The sequence below is a fragment of the Sus scrofa genome, chromosome 2, assembly GCF_054392235.1.
Source record: "Sus scrofa isolate SSC_HxYL_T2T_F1_AM1 chromosome 2, Sscrofa_HxYL_maternal_Yorkshire_Landrace_v2.0, whole genome shotgun sequence".
NCBI lineage: Eukaryota > Metazoa > Chordata > Mammalia > Artiodactyla > Suidae > Sus > Sus scrofa.
Window position 1 is genome coordinate 23,390,206 of NC_139384.1, and position 14,157 is coordinate 23,404,362.

At 39.1% G+C, this 14,157-nt stretch overlaps 1 protein-coding gene across 1 annotated transcript in view; it reads left to right on the plus strand.

The window, feature by feature from the left end:
• Nucleotides 1-14,157, plus strand: part of LOC146405286 (uncharacterized) — a 952,516-nt gene that overhangs the window by 912,042 nt on the left and 26,317 nt on the right. The window contains exon 13 of the transcript XR_014837049.1: nt 13,573-13,664. The gene's annotated coding sequence lies outside the window, so the exon portion shown is untranslated. The remainder of the gene's footprint in view (nt 1-13,572; nt 13,665-14,157) is intronic.

Genomic DNA, 14,157 nt, shown 5'->3' on the forward strand with positions numbered 1-14,157 from the left:
TGAGACCATCCTGCATTATTGCGGAAAGGGGACCCTAAATCCAATGACAAGTACACTTATAGGAGACACAAAGGAAAGAAATACACAGAGAAGAGGACAGGCCTTATAAAGACAATGGCAGAGATGCGGCCACAAAGCCAGAAGTGCTGACCATTACCAGAAGCCAGAAGACACGAGGGACAAGATCTTCCCTAGAATCTGTGGAAGAGTGTGACCCTGCCAACACTGCCCTTCAGAACTACGAGAGAATGAACTTCAGTGACTTTAAACCACCACGTGATTTCATCAGCAGCCCTAGGAAACAGATAGAACCACCAGCCCACATGCTCAGCTGTAAGCAAGTTCATTCTTAGAGCAACTTTATGAATGTTTAGACTCATTCCAGCTCCCTCCTGCAGCAGTTAGCTCCATGTGATGTATTCCAATAGAATATTTGAAATAAACAGTGAGAGCATGGTTATTAGAAAGATGAGGAAACAGAACGGGAACCATTTCATTTCTGCCATGATGTGTGATGAATGAAATTTTCATCTCTGCCTAAAATTTAGAAGAATTCAGTAGAGCGTGAAGTGCGAGGTATGATATTTTTGTTGGTCGAGTGTACAGTTTAGTTCATGCATGAAATATTTTACTGAATTTAAATATCTTTAACATAGATATTTTTCATCTCTTTATTATAATTGTTATTAAATTAGGATAGTGTTATCCTAGCAGTAGAGTCCTCTTTATTTTAAATTTCCTCCAAAGAAACATTAGTATAATTAGAAAGTAAAAACATTCTTTTTTTCCTTTTTTGTGTAATGTTATATTTATTATTTCTTTCTTTACTGGTGTGATCATATATTCAAAGTTTAATAAGAGAAGTTTTTTGCCGAATGCATTTTTTTCTGACCATTATTATTGCTCACATTGTTTCATTATTACTTAACATTAGTTTTGATGTTTAAAAGGACACCAAGAGGCTAGGCATACCCATTGATGGCTTGTCTGGTTAGAGCCCACCTGACAAGAGATATGGCAAGTGCTCTGCTGGGTAGATGAGTTTGTACTGTCACAGAAGATCTCTCATTCCCGCATATTTGGGAATCTGGAGGATTTCCATGTGCCCCACAGTGGTTATAACAGTTAAAGTCACTGAACCTGTAGATGGCTGTCTGGTGACTTTTCATGAACTAAAATCTAGACACAACAGATGATGCTAGTACCTTTAATGGATGCTGATCCAGACAAATATTTAGAATCCCTCCTCTTTACTCTTCATAATTAACACCTTTGTAAGCCTCTTCACATTCCAAAATGAAGAAAGTAGAGGAGGGCATCCAACTGACTGAGATATATTTCTCCCTCCTGTGCAGAATGAAAGCTTATAGAAATTTAGCTAAGTTGCAGTAAACTGAAGTTACTCTTCTTGCCTTCGCAGTGGACTAGAATTCATGTCTATAACATACATTTCCCAGAAGGGTAAGCTGAGATTTAGATTTTGTGACTTGTCTAAGGTCTCACAAGTAGTTAGAGAACTAAGGTTCTAATGCAGGTTCATTTCATTCCAAGAACCCCATATTTTCTACCATGTTAGGCTGTGACTCCAGGAACTGCTGAGACTTTGGATCCATGGGAAAAGAATTAACTGAAAGCATTGAAGGGGGTGGAACAGAGTGTTGTCCCCAGGTCTTCGAATTATTTACTCCTAAAGTTTTGGTTATTTTTATCCTTGGCTTACCTTGGAGGAGCAGGATGGCTCAGTGGCAAGCTGGATTCAAACACAGGTGGTTTCAAATCACAGCTTTATTTCTCGTCAGTTGTGTGAGCTTGGGGAACTTTTTCAACCTTTCAGTATCTTTTATTCTCATCTCTGATATGAGGAGAGAACTAACTCAGAGAAATGCTGAGTTTGGGAGTGGCAAATATAGAGTTCCCTATAGCAGTGGGATCTGGCATTGTCACTGCTATGACTTGGGTCACTGCTGTGGCATGGTTTGATCCCTGGCCCGAGAACTTCCACATGCTGTGGACATGGCCAAAAAAAAAAAAAAAAAAAAGGCAAATATAAAATATCTGGAACCTAGCATGACATCATAAACTGGAGCTATTTTATATTACTTTTATGAAGATAAAATATTCTAGAGTAATTGTAAATGTCACTATCATTCTATAGACAGCCTCTGATAACTAGTATTTGAAAAGGTATCATAACCGAAGATTACTATTTTATTTACCTATTGATTTATTGTTTATTTTTGCTGACAGTGTTGGGTATCTAGGCCTGCCTGGTCGATACAGAGAAAGGTTCAAACTAGATAGGGTATTAATTCTCTTAAAATTCTCTTTCTCTTATAACTTGCTGATCCTCTCAGCATGAAATTGATTAAGAAATTCACATCACTTAATTCTTTTCATAATCACCTAGTGGGAAGTGAGCAAGGAAGAACTTTTTTTTTTTTTTTTTTTTTTTTTTTAAATGGGTAATGAGCTGAGTGAGGCATGCAGCGGGAAGGGATAGAGTTGGCTATTCAAGAGCAAGTTTCTTCCCTCTTATGAAATGCCCCAGATAAGCAGTATTCCCTGCTGAGCTTCACAGATCAGAATTCGGGAAGTCTGGTGTGTTGGTAGAGCCAGAAAGCAAAAGGGATAAGAGGTGAGGACAGAGAACACTGGTTGTGAAAAACGGAAAAAAATGAATGAAACAAAAATCACCCTGGCTGTTTCTGAAATGGAGCAGAGGAAAGGGAGTAAGAGTGCATATGAAGGAAGACCGTCTCTTAAAAAGATGCCCCTTAAACTATTTCTCCTGGAAAAGAAAGGAGAAAAGAAGATGAAAGCACTTAAGATAGTTCCCAAGGAGTAGGAAAAAAACATGGGGTCTTGGAGAGGAACAGATGTGGAACCGAATCTCTTCCAGATTATTAGTGTGACATTTTGTCTAGTTACTTCTATGAATCATTGTCTCCTCATCTGTGGTTAGGCATGTGATTTCTCCACTTATTGGCAACTTAGGGGTTAACTTCTCTGAACTCCCTATTTTATGACTTTGGTCTTGCATTAAATTTGTTTGGAATGTTGGGTACATTTGTCTACCTGTTCTGGTTGATTGAGGTCATTGAGGGTCATGGTGACATCCTTGATCTCTGCTAAGTCAATGTCATTACCACTGCATTTTTGCTACAGATTAGAGTTAGTCACATGGGGACTTTCAAGGTGGGCAGCTAATGAATTTTTTCAGCTGTTCGCCTAGAGTATGTGTCTAGGAGAGACAGTACTTATACTTTGACAAGAGGGAACCAAGCCTTGCGTCCTTCTCTTTATAATGGGTCTTCTCTGACTTTCTTTTGGTCATACCTTTTCCCATGAAGCAATAATTTCCTAGGGCCCCAAGAGTGTGCCCACACTTAGATCATGCCCTTTTCTGCATCACACTCTGTATCTTAGAACCCAAGAATTCTCTGCCATCCTTAAACCTGACACAGCTTCCAAGGCTGGCTCTGTCCTCAGGGTGAAATTTTCAGGAGATACCCTGACATCTAGGCAATAAGGAAGGTTACTTGGGAAGGGGCATATGGTTAGGACTTGGGGCTAGAGGCTGAGGTCTCCCTCAAACATAGCTGGGTCCCCCATATGGCATGGAGCAAGGAATGAAATGGGAAAGTTGCTAGGCCCAGGTCAGGCTTTCCCATGCAGCCAGGTTCTAGCACAGAACTCCAAGGTGTCTGAGAATTCTAAATTCAAACCTGATCTTCCAGGTCATTATAAAGGTCATAGATAGAACATTTTTTTAACAGTGAGTTTGATCTACATCCTTAAATATTTAGACACATGGCAAACAACCATCCCTTTGTACTCTTGCCAACACCATGGGTGTGCCTAGAGAAATCCATCCCTGCAGTCCTCCTTTTAGTGGCAAAAGTAGAAAGCTTCATCATAGCGCATAAATGTTGATTTATAAATCACTTCAGTACCCCTTTTGGAAGACATCATCTCATTCCAAAGAAGTTCTTCTCCTGTGTTTGGATCCCATGTATTTACTCTGGGATTTTCTCTTTAGATTGGTTTTTATGTTTGTCCAGGAACACTTGGCAACTCTTTGGAAGGTAGTCAGTGAATCACCATGGTCTCTTGCTGTCAAAATTTTGTAACCAGCAGGGTGATACTGTAAGAAGGAAGTGTCAAAGAGTGGAACCCACCTTAAATCCAGAGATCTCCATGTTTCCACACCATCTTGCTATGAATGCCCAAGAGGAAGAGGTTAATTAAGATTCAGGATTCTGAGGCTCCTAATTAAAGTCCACAGGTTAGAGAAACAGTTAGCCTACAGAAAAGAAGCATTCATTAAGGGGGCTGGAACCTTAGACTAAGAATACTATTGATCCAATTGGGAGGCTAATGTTAAGGTGGAAGGCTTGAGTAGAGAAAAATAATTTGTCTTCATGTCCTTTAAATTATACCTGGCATGGTGCATTAGAAAGAGAGAAGATACTCCTCTGGGGATTGAAACTTGTGTCGGGTCAAGGTCTAATGCCAAGGACTTGCATTGAGAATAACATTTGATGTAACTTGTTCAAGGAAGAGGTCTTCCCTCGAAAGACTAGGAAAATGAGAAAATGTGCATTCTATGTCTTAACCCTTTCTAATACCCTTGTTATTTGGAGTCAGTGTTCCTGTGACTATAAGGACACGGGCAAATCTTTGTAGCTCTCTTAACCTTAGCTTTTTTACCTCATGGAGTTGCTGCGAGAACTGCTCTGAGATGGTGCATGGAAATGGCCATGAAAACCTCAATGGGTTTATTAGTTAGTGATCATATGAGTAAAAGAATTGGTTATTAGTTAAAAGTTAGTTACTAGGAATGGTTAATTTAAGAGTTTCAGCTTCTCGACTAGAAGTTGTCTATGCACTAGTTAGTATCACTCTAGAATTTAAATTGTCATAGGAGTAGGTTTGAAATGTTGCTATACTTTTCTTGTCAAAAATCATGCTAAGTTACACATACATGTATATATTCTTTTTTCTCACATTATAGTGCTCCTTCATAAGTGACTAGACATAGTTCCCAGTGCTGCACAGTAGGAAAAAAATGTATTGGGGAAATAACAATTGATTACAATTAAAAAAAAAAGATTTGCAACTACAAAATCATTCAGTCAATCAATCAATCTTCCTCTAGTCTGTAGAAAAAAAAAATCATGCTGAGAAAATTCAGTATCCTTGATGTGCTTTAACAAAATTCGTTTTTAATTCTTTTTTTTTTTTTTTTTTTTTTTTGGCTTTCAGGGCCACACCCGTAGCATATGGAGGTTCCCAGGCTAGGGGTCCAATCGGAGCTACAGCTGCCAGCCTATGCCAAAGCCACAGCATAGCCAGATCCAAGCCTACGGCTCATGGCAATGCCGGATCCTTAACCCACTGAGCGAGGCCAGGGATCGAACCCATCACCTCATGGTTCCTAGTCAGATTCGTTTCTGCTGTGCCACAACAGGAACTCACATTTTTAATTCTATACTTGGGTTTCTAAAACATTTTTAAACAAAAGTGAAGAAAATGAGTATAAACCTTACATATCTTAACTCCTCCCAAATTATTCACATCTCACATATTTCTGGGTGGAGGGAAGAGTTTTTATTTTAGCTGACTAAACATAACAGGAAGTCCTGGTGTAACAGCTGAAGCAGCAGCCGGGCTATGGTGTAAAAAGCCTTATCCTCAAGTCAGAAGGCCAGTCCTTTCATCATGTTTCTGACATTTGTTAATCGTGTATCTCCTGAGAAAGCACGGTATTCTGACCAGACATTTTCTTACTTTAAAAACAGGGGTAAGGAGTTCCCGTCGTGGCGCAGTGGTTAACGAATCCGACTAGGAACCATGAGGTTGCGGGTTCGGTCCCTGCCCTTGCTCAGTGGGTTAACGATCCAGCGTTGCCGTGAGCTGTGGTGTAGGTTGCAGACGCGGCTCGGATCCTGCGTTGCTGTGCCTCTGGCGTAGGCCGGTGGCTATGGCTCCAATTCAGCCCCTAGCCTGGGAACCTCCATATGCCGCGGGAGCGGCCCAAGAAATAGCAACAGCAACAACAACAACAACAACAGACAAAAAAAGACAAAAAAAAATAAATAAATAAAAACAGGGGTAATACTTCTAGCCTGTTAATCTACCAGGTGGCTTTGAGAAGTCTCTGAAATAACCATCCCTGTGCTCGTAAGTCAGGCCATAAGGAGAACAAATTAAATCAAAAGAAAAGAGAATAGTTGAAAGCATGTTATGACTGAGTAAATATGTGCTGGTTTGCTTGAAGTGTTAAAAATGAAGGAATTTCTGTGGAATATAATCCATAGAGCAATGTAAAGATGTTTCCATAGATATTTGGGGTTAGTAGAGAGTAGAGACTAGGAGAGAATAAAAACTGGTTCCTCTGATTCAGGTTCCTTTCCATCCCACACATTGCTATCAGCATTATTTCCCATAAACAGAATGGTGATTGTGTCACCCTTTTACTAAAAACGGAAATTTTTGCACCAAAAATCCAGTAAATCAAGATCTTCATGGAATAGGTCAAATGCCCTTTTCTGGTTTGAGTGAAATAAAGAATAACTGGTAATGAGTCCAGGCTTTCTTTCCAAAATGATGGAATGTTCAAAACTGATTGTGGTGATGGCTGAAATCTCTGTAAATATGATAAAAAAAAATAAAGAGTACATTTTAGATGAGTAAATTGTATAGTACCAAATTATATCTCAGTACATTTTTTTTTAAATCTCCCTTTTCAGATATTTTGCCTTGAAAATTATGTATTTCCCAATCCTCCTCCCAGCACACAAACTTCACTCTAAATGCAGGGGACTTGTATTTTTCCTGAAGATCCACTTCCACATGCCCTTATTTGGAGTGTTTACTCTCTTTCAATTGTACCACCTCTGCCTCTAAAATCCTATACATCTCTCAAGACCAGCATTAAATGCTGCCTTTTTTAACCATCTCCTCTACTCCCACTACCATAAAATTAGTATCTTCTTCCTTCAGGTAATCATGGTACATTTCCCCCCAAAATTTCTATTTTAAAACAAAATTAAGTCTGATTTCAATATTTGTTTTATTTTAAAAGAAAAGTGACCTCAACTTAGAAGAATTTCTCCGTGTGTCTGTGATCTAAAAGTTCTTGATCTTGTAAGATCAAGAAGGCATGGTATCTTATTTGCTTATATTTCCCCCAATATCCATCCAGACTCCTGCTTTTCATGTAACCTTCTTAAATAGATGTTTATTAAATTAAATATGGAGAAGTTTTCTAAGGAAAAATTGTGTTATCCCCACTACTACGTTGACCTAGAAAACATGGATCAGATGCTAAACATGTTGAATGCTCTTCTTATAAAGCTTCATTTAGAAACCTTAATGCCAAAGGATGAGAATCTCACTAAAGAATGAAGAATGGAGTTTTTAAAACACATGCTAACATTTGGATTCATCAAGCTTTACTGTTAAATCCCACATTCCTTTTTCTTTCCTGCTGTCTCCAATTAAAGCATTTCTGTCATCCTCTAGGATTTCTGACACATTATCTGGGACAGATTTTGAAGACCATTCTGTATTCATTTAAAAGCAAATTCACTCTAGGAAGAGAATAAAAGAGCACATCTTATACTGATTCTTTTAGTAGGTTTATTATCCTAAAGCATTTATATAAATGGGCTTCAATATATTATTGATTTTGTATCACATTGCAATTCCAAAAATGGAGAATTATTATTTTTCAATTTTGCTGTTTTTTCATCTTATTTAAAATTATTTCTTTCTCAAAAATTAAAAGTCCACTTCATTTTGAATTTCTGTGTAGTGTTCTCTTCCTATGTCGATAGATTGTTCTTAATGCAAAGATGAAATTCTCAATATTTTGGCTACTGAGGAGCTTTGTAGAGAGTTCCTCTTGGGCTGCTAACGAAATGTCAGAAAAAAGGGGAAAAGGGGAATACACTTTCTCTAGGAAATGTATATTGTGACTTGATACTCCATCACTCATTTTTATGTGGTATAAATTGACTTAATAATGACAGTACTCCTATTTCATGTGAAACAGATATTAGTATTATAAATTTAAAGAAAAGAAAAGAAGATTGGCTTATAGAAGGAAGATGACTATCTCAGAGTAACACAGTTAGTGACAGAACTGGGGTTAGAAACCCCAGATATATCTGTTTTCAAAATGTATGCCTTCCTAATGTGCATAGACCTTCAGGTCTCTGCTTATATATCTACTTCAGTCTCCAAATCTAAGTTAGGTTTATACTCTTTCCAGGTATTTATCACTTGTAACTCTACCCCCCCCCCAAAAAAATCTAGCTTCTTTTTTTTCAGTTGTCTGTTACACAATTAGTATTACGTTTTGATAGTTGTCACCAGATCATTTTGTCAACTTTCTGCTTGACTTAATGAACATCAACTTGGTATTTGTACCTCACATTTGCACAGGAGTTAATGCAAATGCCAAGGAATGTTCGTGAAAAGTTAAGAACTTCATTTTGTGGAAAATTCCAGGATAATTGAAGTACATTGACTTATTTGTATGCAATAGCTTCAAAAAAAAGTGGTAGTCACTGAAATGAAGCCATGTTTCTGGGAGGTCACTTGGTAGAGAATGTTTGCATACTTGATATGTAGTATCAGTTAAAGTACTGCCAAATGTTAAAATTAGAGTGTAGATATTTATTTTAAAGCAAAACAAAAAATATAGATTTTGAAATATGGTCATGAATTCTGACATGTGAGTATCAGTTAATTAACTTTTCTTATTATATACATAAAAGACATGAAAAATGTATATAATGAGTAAATGAAGTAATACTTTATTCACCTGTATAAGTACATCCTTCCCAGACATGTTGGCCTATGCTAAGAATTACAGATGAATTGAAGTTCCAGGTACTGTAACAGCCTCATAATTCATCTTCATGATGCCAGATGTTAACTTTATGAATTCTTTCTCCACATGATTTCCAGTGTTTTTTGAAATTCCATGTCTGGCACTGTTTCTCTCATGTTAAAAACTTTTGCCAGTGCCCTATTAATGTATAATAAAAATATTTTAATTTGGCTCACAAGGATATTCATAGTCTAATTTCCTCAATCTCTTCAACTTTGCATCATTGCTCTCCTCATCTTGCTCTATCCTCCATTATTTGGGAAACTAACGACTTGTAGTAACCACGTTCTCTCTTGGTTCCAGGCTATCTTCCCTTTGTGTACAAGAGAGTGCTAGTTTTCCAACAATATCTCTTCCATTATTTTTGTTGGACACACAGCTGCCCAGCTAGATTTATGTCCCACCATCTTTCCAACTAGGTAGTCACATGGCTTCGTTTTTGCCAACAAAAAGTAAGAAGCATGGTGTGTTGCTTCTAGGACTCAGTGTGCATATATTGGGGGTGCATCTTTCACGTTCTCTTCATATTCTCCACTGCTTCCTGGATATGATGTGATCAGCCTTGGCAATGACATAGACAACAATCACACTTTAGAAAGCTGAGAAGCAAAGACTTGAAAAGAACTCAAGTCCATAACTGACAATGAGAAAAAAAGCTCTGTTGCCGACTTCAGCGTTCCCATTTGGACTGTCTACAAGAGAGAAATAAACTTCTTTTTTGTTGTTGTTGTTGTTGTTTTTTGTTTTTGGTTTTTGGTTTTTTTTTTTTTTTTTTTTTTTTTTTTGTCTTATTGCTATTTCCTGGGCCGCTCCCGCGGCATATGGAGGTTCCCAGACTAGGGGTCCAGTTGGAGCTGTAGCCACCGGCCTACACCAGAGCCACAGCAACGCAGGATCCGAGCCGCGTCTGCAACCTACACCACAGCTCACGGCAACGCTGGATCGTTAACCCACTGAGCAAGGGCAGGGACCGAACCCGCAACCTCATGGTTCCTAGTCGGATTTGTTAACCACTGCGCCACGATGGGAACTCCAGAAATAAACTTCTTTGTGTTTCACGTTACTGCATTGTGTTGGCCCTTTTGGTTGTGGTACCACCTCAGACTTTGCTTAATGAACAATCTTCCTTTTCCCTGTTCTTTGCTTTACTTGGACTCTTCTTACCTGTTTTTCTATCTAAGTTAACTGACTTCCCAGCAAGTCCAGGGACTTTATATATGTTCTTCCAATGGTATCTGTTTCTTAAAAATATTACCTAATGTTTATTCAACATATGTTGTATATCAGGCACAATTTCAGTATATATGTGTCATCCTATTTAATATAATAATCTTACTAAATATGTATTAATACTATCTCCATTTTGTAGATGAAGAAAACATATTTACAGAGAGGTTCAGTATGGCTGTATTGTCCAAAAATTAGCTGCAACAATGTTTATTATCTTATGTACTCTTTTATAATGTGACTTGAACACTTAGCCCATTGAAAGACAGAGTCTGTGTTTCCTATATTTGAATCTTGGTTTCTTATGACTTCTAAAGCTAGATTGGGAGCTGTGTCAATCAGTCTCAGAGGGTTCTCACTTTTGAACTTCTCAGAAGCCAGATAAAAGATCTGAGGCTATCATGCCATAAGCCTAGGTAAGAGGGACTGGCTAAAGTCTCAGCCAGCATTTATTGCTAGACATATGAATGACAACACCTCCTGATGTTTTCAGCCTTGAGCCATCCTTACCTTGAGCCTCTGAGACTTCTTAGATGATGCTCCAACCATATGGACTAGAGATAAGTTATCGTTATGCTCTTCTGAAATACATGTTCACAGAATCTCTGAGTGTAATAAAATGATTGTTTTAAGCTGTTAAGTGTTGGTGTTACTGGAATAATGCCCAAAGTAAAAAGCCTAGTAAGTAGAAGATCTAAGAGACAAACCTAAATAGTCTGATTCCAGAGCCCTTATCCTAAGCCCTACATCCCTTGTGCTTAGTTTCTGATACAGAGACTTCTTATTTGTTTGCACCCCCAGCCAGTTTAAAAATGATATTACTTCAGGGATTTTTTTCCTCATTCATCCAAGAGAACAAGTATTTTTACCTGTTTGTCCATATCTGTACACACCACATAGTCTAGCACAGTGGCTGACACATGGTAGGCACTCAGTGTTTGTGAGGTTTATGATTGCACCTAGTGAGAACGCTGACTTCATCCCGTAGAATTTCACAAGCATCTAGTGTAAGATAATTCTTGTTAAGCCCATACCATTTACTCAATACTATGCTAAGTGCTTTAAAGTGTTCTTATTTAATCCTTACATCCCCATAATGTAAGTATTATTGAGACTCATTTTACAGATGAAGAAATGAAGATACTGAATTAACAAACAACTTATTCAAGGCCCCACAGTTGTTAAAGGAAAAAGTTTGGATCTGAAATTTTTTTGATCCCTGCCTATGCTGGATAGGCTTCATTAACCTTTTTTTTCCTCTTTCTTCTTCTCCATTCTGCATTGTAAGCTGAGAAACTATACCTTCTGGATTATCTGCTAGGTTCTTTTTCTGTCTGCCTTTTGATTGGATTTAGCCAGTAGAAGTTACCAGCAGAAGATGAGAGGGCGGAATAGAGTTTGTAATATTCATTTCCTCATCTCTCTTTGCCAGGCTGTGGGCTATCAGTGACTGTGTTCCTGTTATTAAAGGCTTCAACTTCTGGGGAAAGGCTGTTCTCAAACTGATGTGTTCCAAGTTCTTTTAACAAGTCCCACTCTTGCCCTCAGGCTTAGGTAGATTCCTGGTGTGGTTGGCAACTGACTTTTCTTAATGCTTCTAATATCTTTGTCAATAGCCCTTCATTAAACTCCCTATACTCATCTCTTTGGCATGTGCCTTCTGCACATCTGCCCAACATACATGGGGCAGGACAGGGAAACGTTGCGATATACATACCATATGTAGAAATAGGAAATTTAAAGCATTCTACCAAACTGTTTAGAGAATGTTCCATTCTCCTGCCTTGACCAGTGTAACATTACAAATGACCTGAGAGACCTGGTTTGAATAGAGGATTGTTGGACACCTTAAGTTCCAAGCTGGACTTTGGTGACAGCTTCGCTTGCTTCTCTCTGCTTTTTTTTTTTTTTTTTTTTTTTTAATACAAACACCATTCTGCCCTGGAGGGACCTCATGCATGTCTGTGTGGACACCCCAGCTCCTATATTCAAGCTCCATCTGCAGACACACAGCCATCTCTGTTCCTTCCAGCTCCTCGATATTGAGCCTCTAGCTTCCAGAATGATGAAAAAATACATTTATGTGGTTTTAAGCTACCTGGTGTTTGGTACTTTGTTACAGCAGCCCTAGAAAACCAATACAGATGCCATTGCAAAAGACCAGGTCAAAGATGAAGGTAGCTTACAATGGGATGGGAATGGCAAAGAGAAATGGTTCCCAATTCTCAGGGTACAGTTGTCCCTCAGTTTCCATGGGGAATTTGTTCCATGACCCTTGCAGACACCAAAATCTACAAATGCTGAAGTACCTTTTATAAAATAGTCTAGTGCAGATGGCCCTCAGTGTCCATGGGTTCCCAGGGGTGGGGGTGGTGTGACTGTACTGATAGTTACTTAAAAAATAAAATTGATGGGGTAGATGACTGGATGTGGATGAGAGAAGAAGGAATCAGCGATGACACCTAGGGCCACCTAGCTTGCGCAGCTAGATAAATGGTAGTGCCATTCCCTGACGTTGGAAACACTGGAAGGATACCAGATTTGTGGTGGAAGATCACCCACCCATGTTGAGTTGCTGGCATCTACGAGACCCAAGAGGTGGTGGGATAGGATGTCTGAAGCTCAAAGTGAATATCTTGGCAAGAAATATGAATTAAAGTCATCTTCATAGAGGCAGAGTAATGGAGGAAGGAAATCGGGGAAAAGTGGAGAGAGTTTAAAACCGAGCCCTTGAGGAATACAAACCATTAACAGTTACGTGCAAAAGTGTGTGTTTGTCATCCAAACTCAACCATTTAGTGCAAAGCTTGCAAATGTAATACACACATATTGCAAACTTCAACTACATGAATTTAGGGATAGTCTATTATCGTGGAAGCGAAAGATTGAAAGATTTTTCTTTTTACTACTGCAAGAAGGTGGATAGAAAGAAACGAATATGAGAAAGAGAAGGGCTATTCATTTATTTATTTATTTACTTATTGCCATTTCTTGGGCTGCTCCCGTGGCATATGGAGGTTCCCAGGCTAGGGGTCTAACCAGAGCCACAGCAATGCTGGATCCGAGCCACGTCCGTCTGTGACCTACACCACAGCTCACGGCAATGCCGGATCGTTAACCCACTGAGCAAGGCCAGGGACCGAACCCGCAATCTCATGGTTCCTAGTCGGATTCGTTAACCACCGCGCCACGACGGGAACTCCAAGGCTTTTTATTAAGAGCATACTACAGCAAGAGTTTGCTGCTGTCTTGGGCTGATTGTTACAGAAGTCATTGTTTAGCTTCCTGAATTGTTTCTAGATACCAACCTGGTCTCTTGAAAGTGTGACTTAGAGCAGGCTCACTCTGAGGCTGTTTATTGTAGGGCAGGTCGCTGCAAGTTCCGGGACAGGGTTGTTTTTATGTATCATCTGGCTGTTGTCCTTTTGTATAATGTCTCTTAGGTGACATGAAGTTCCTTGAGCACTCCTGAAGCACTGTCTGGAGTCACAGTCTGAACAGAAAGCCCCCTAGTGGAGACCCCTGGAACACACAGGTATAGCCAAGGTTAGGGTCATGAATAATTGACAGACTATTATTATAATCCAGGGGAGGAGCTAGTGGAATCTGCTGCCACCTGGAGATGTGCATTTAGAAGTTCACAGAGGATTTCCTAGAAAGTGGAGAGGGATTTATTGGGATAGGTGTATTGTACTTGATCTGATCCTTGGCCATGTCACAGACTTCATCTCCTATCTTGGTCTCCCTTAGCCCAGTCTAGTCACCAAGCACTTCTCACCACCTTCTACACTATGCCAAGCATGCTCCTCAATTCAAACATTGCTGCTTCTGCCTGGAAACTTCTTTCCCTAGATAGTCACCAGGCTGAGGCCGAACTGCTCAAATGCTCCATGATTGGAAAATTTTTCCTACCCACACTATGTAAAACTATTTTCTCCCTCCTTATCAGTTTCTCTCCTGTTACCCTGCTCAAGCATTTCCATTGCACTTATTACGTCCTGTCACTGGAATATGAATTTATTTACTTT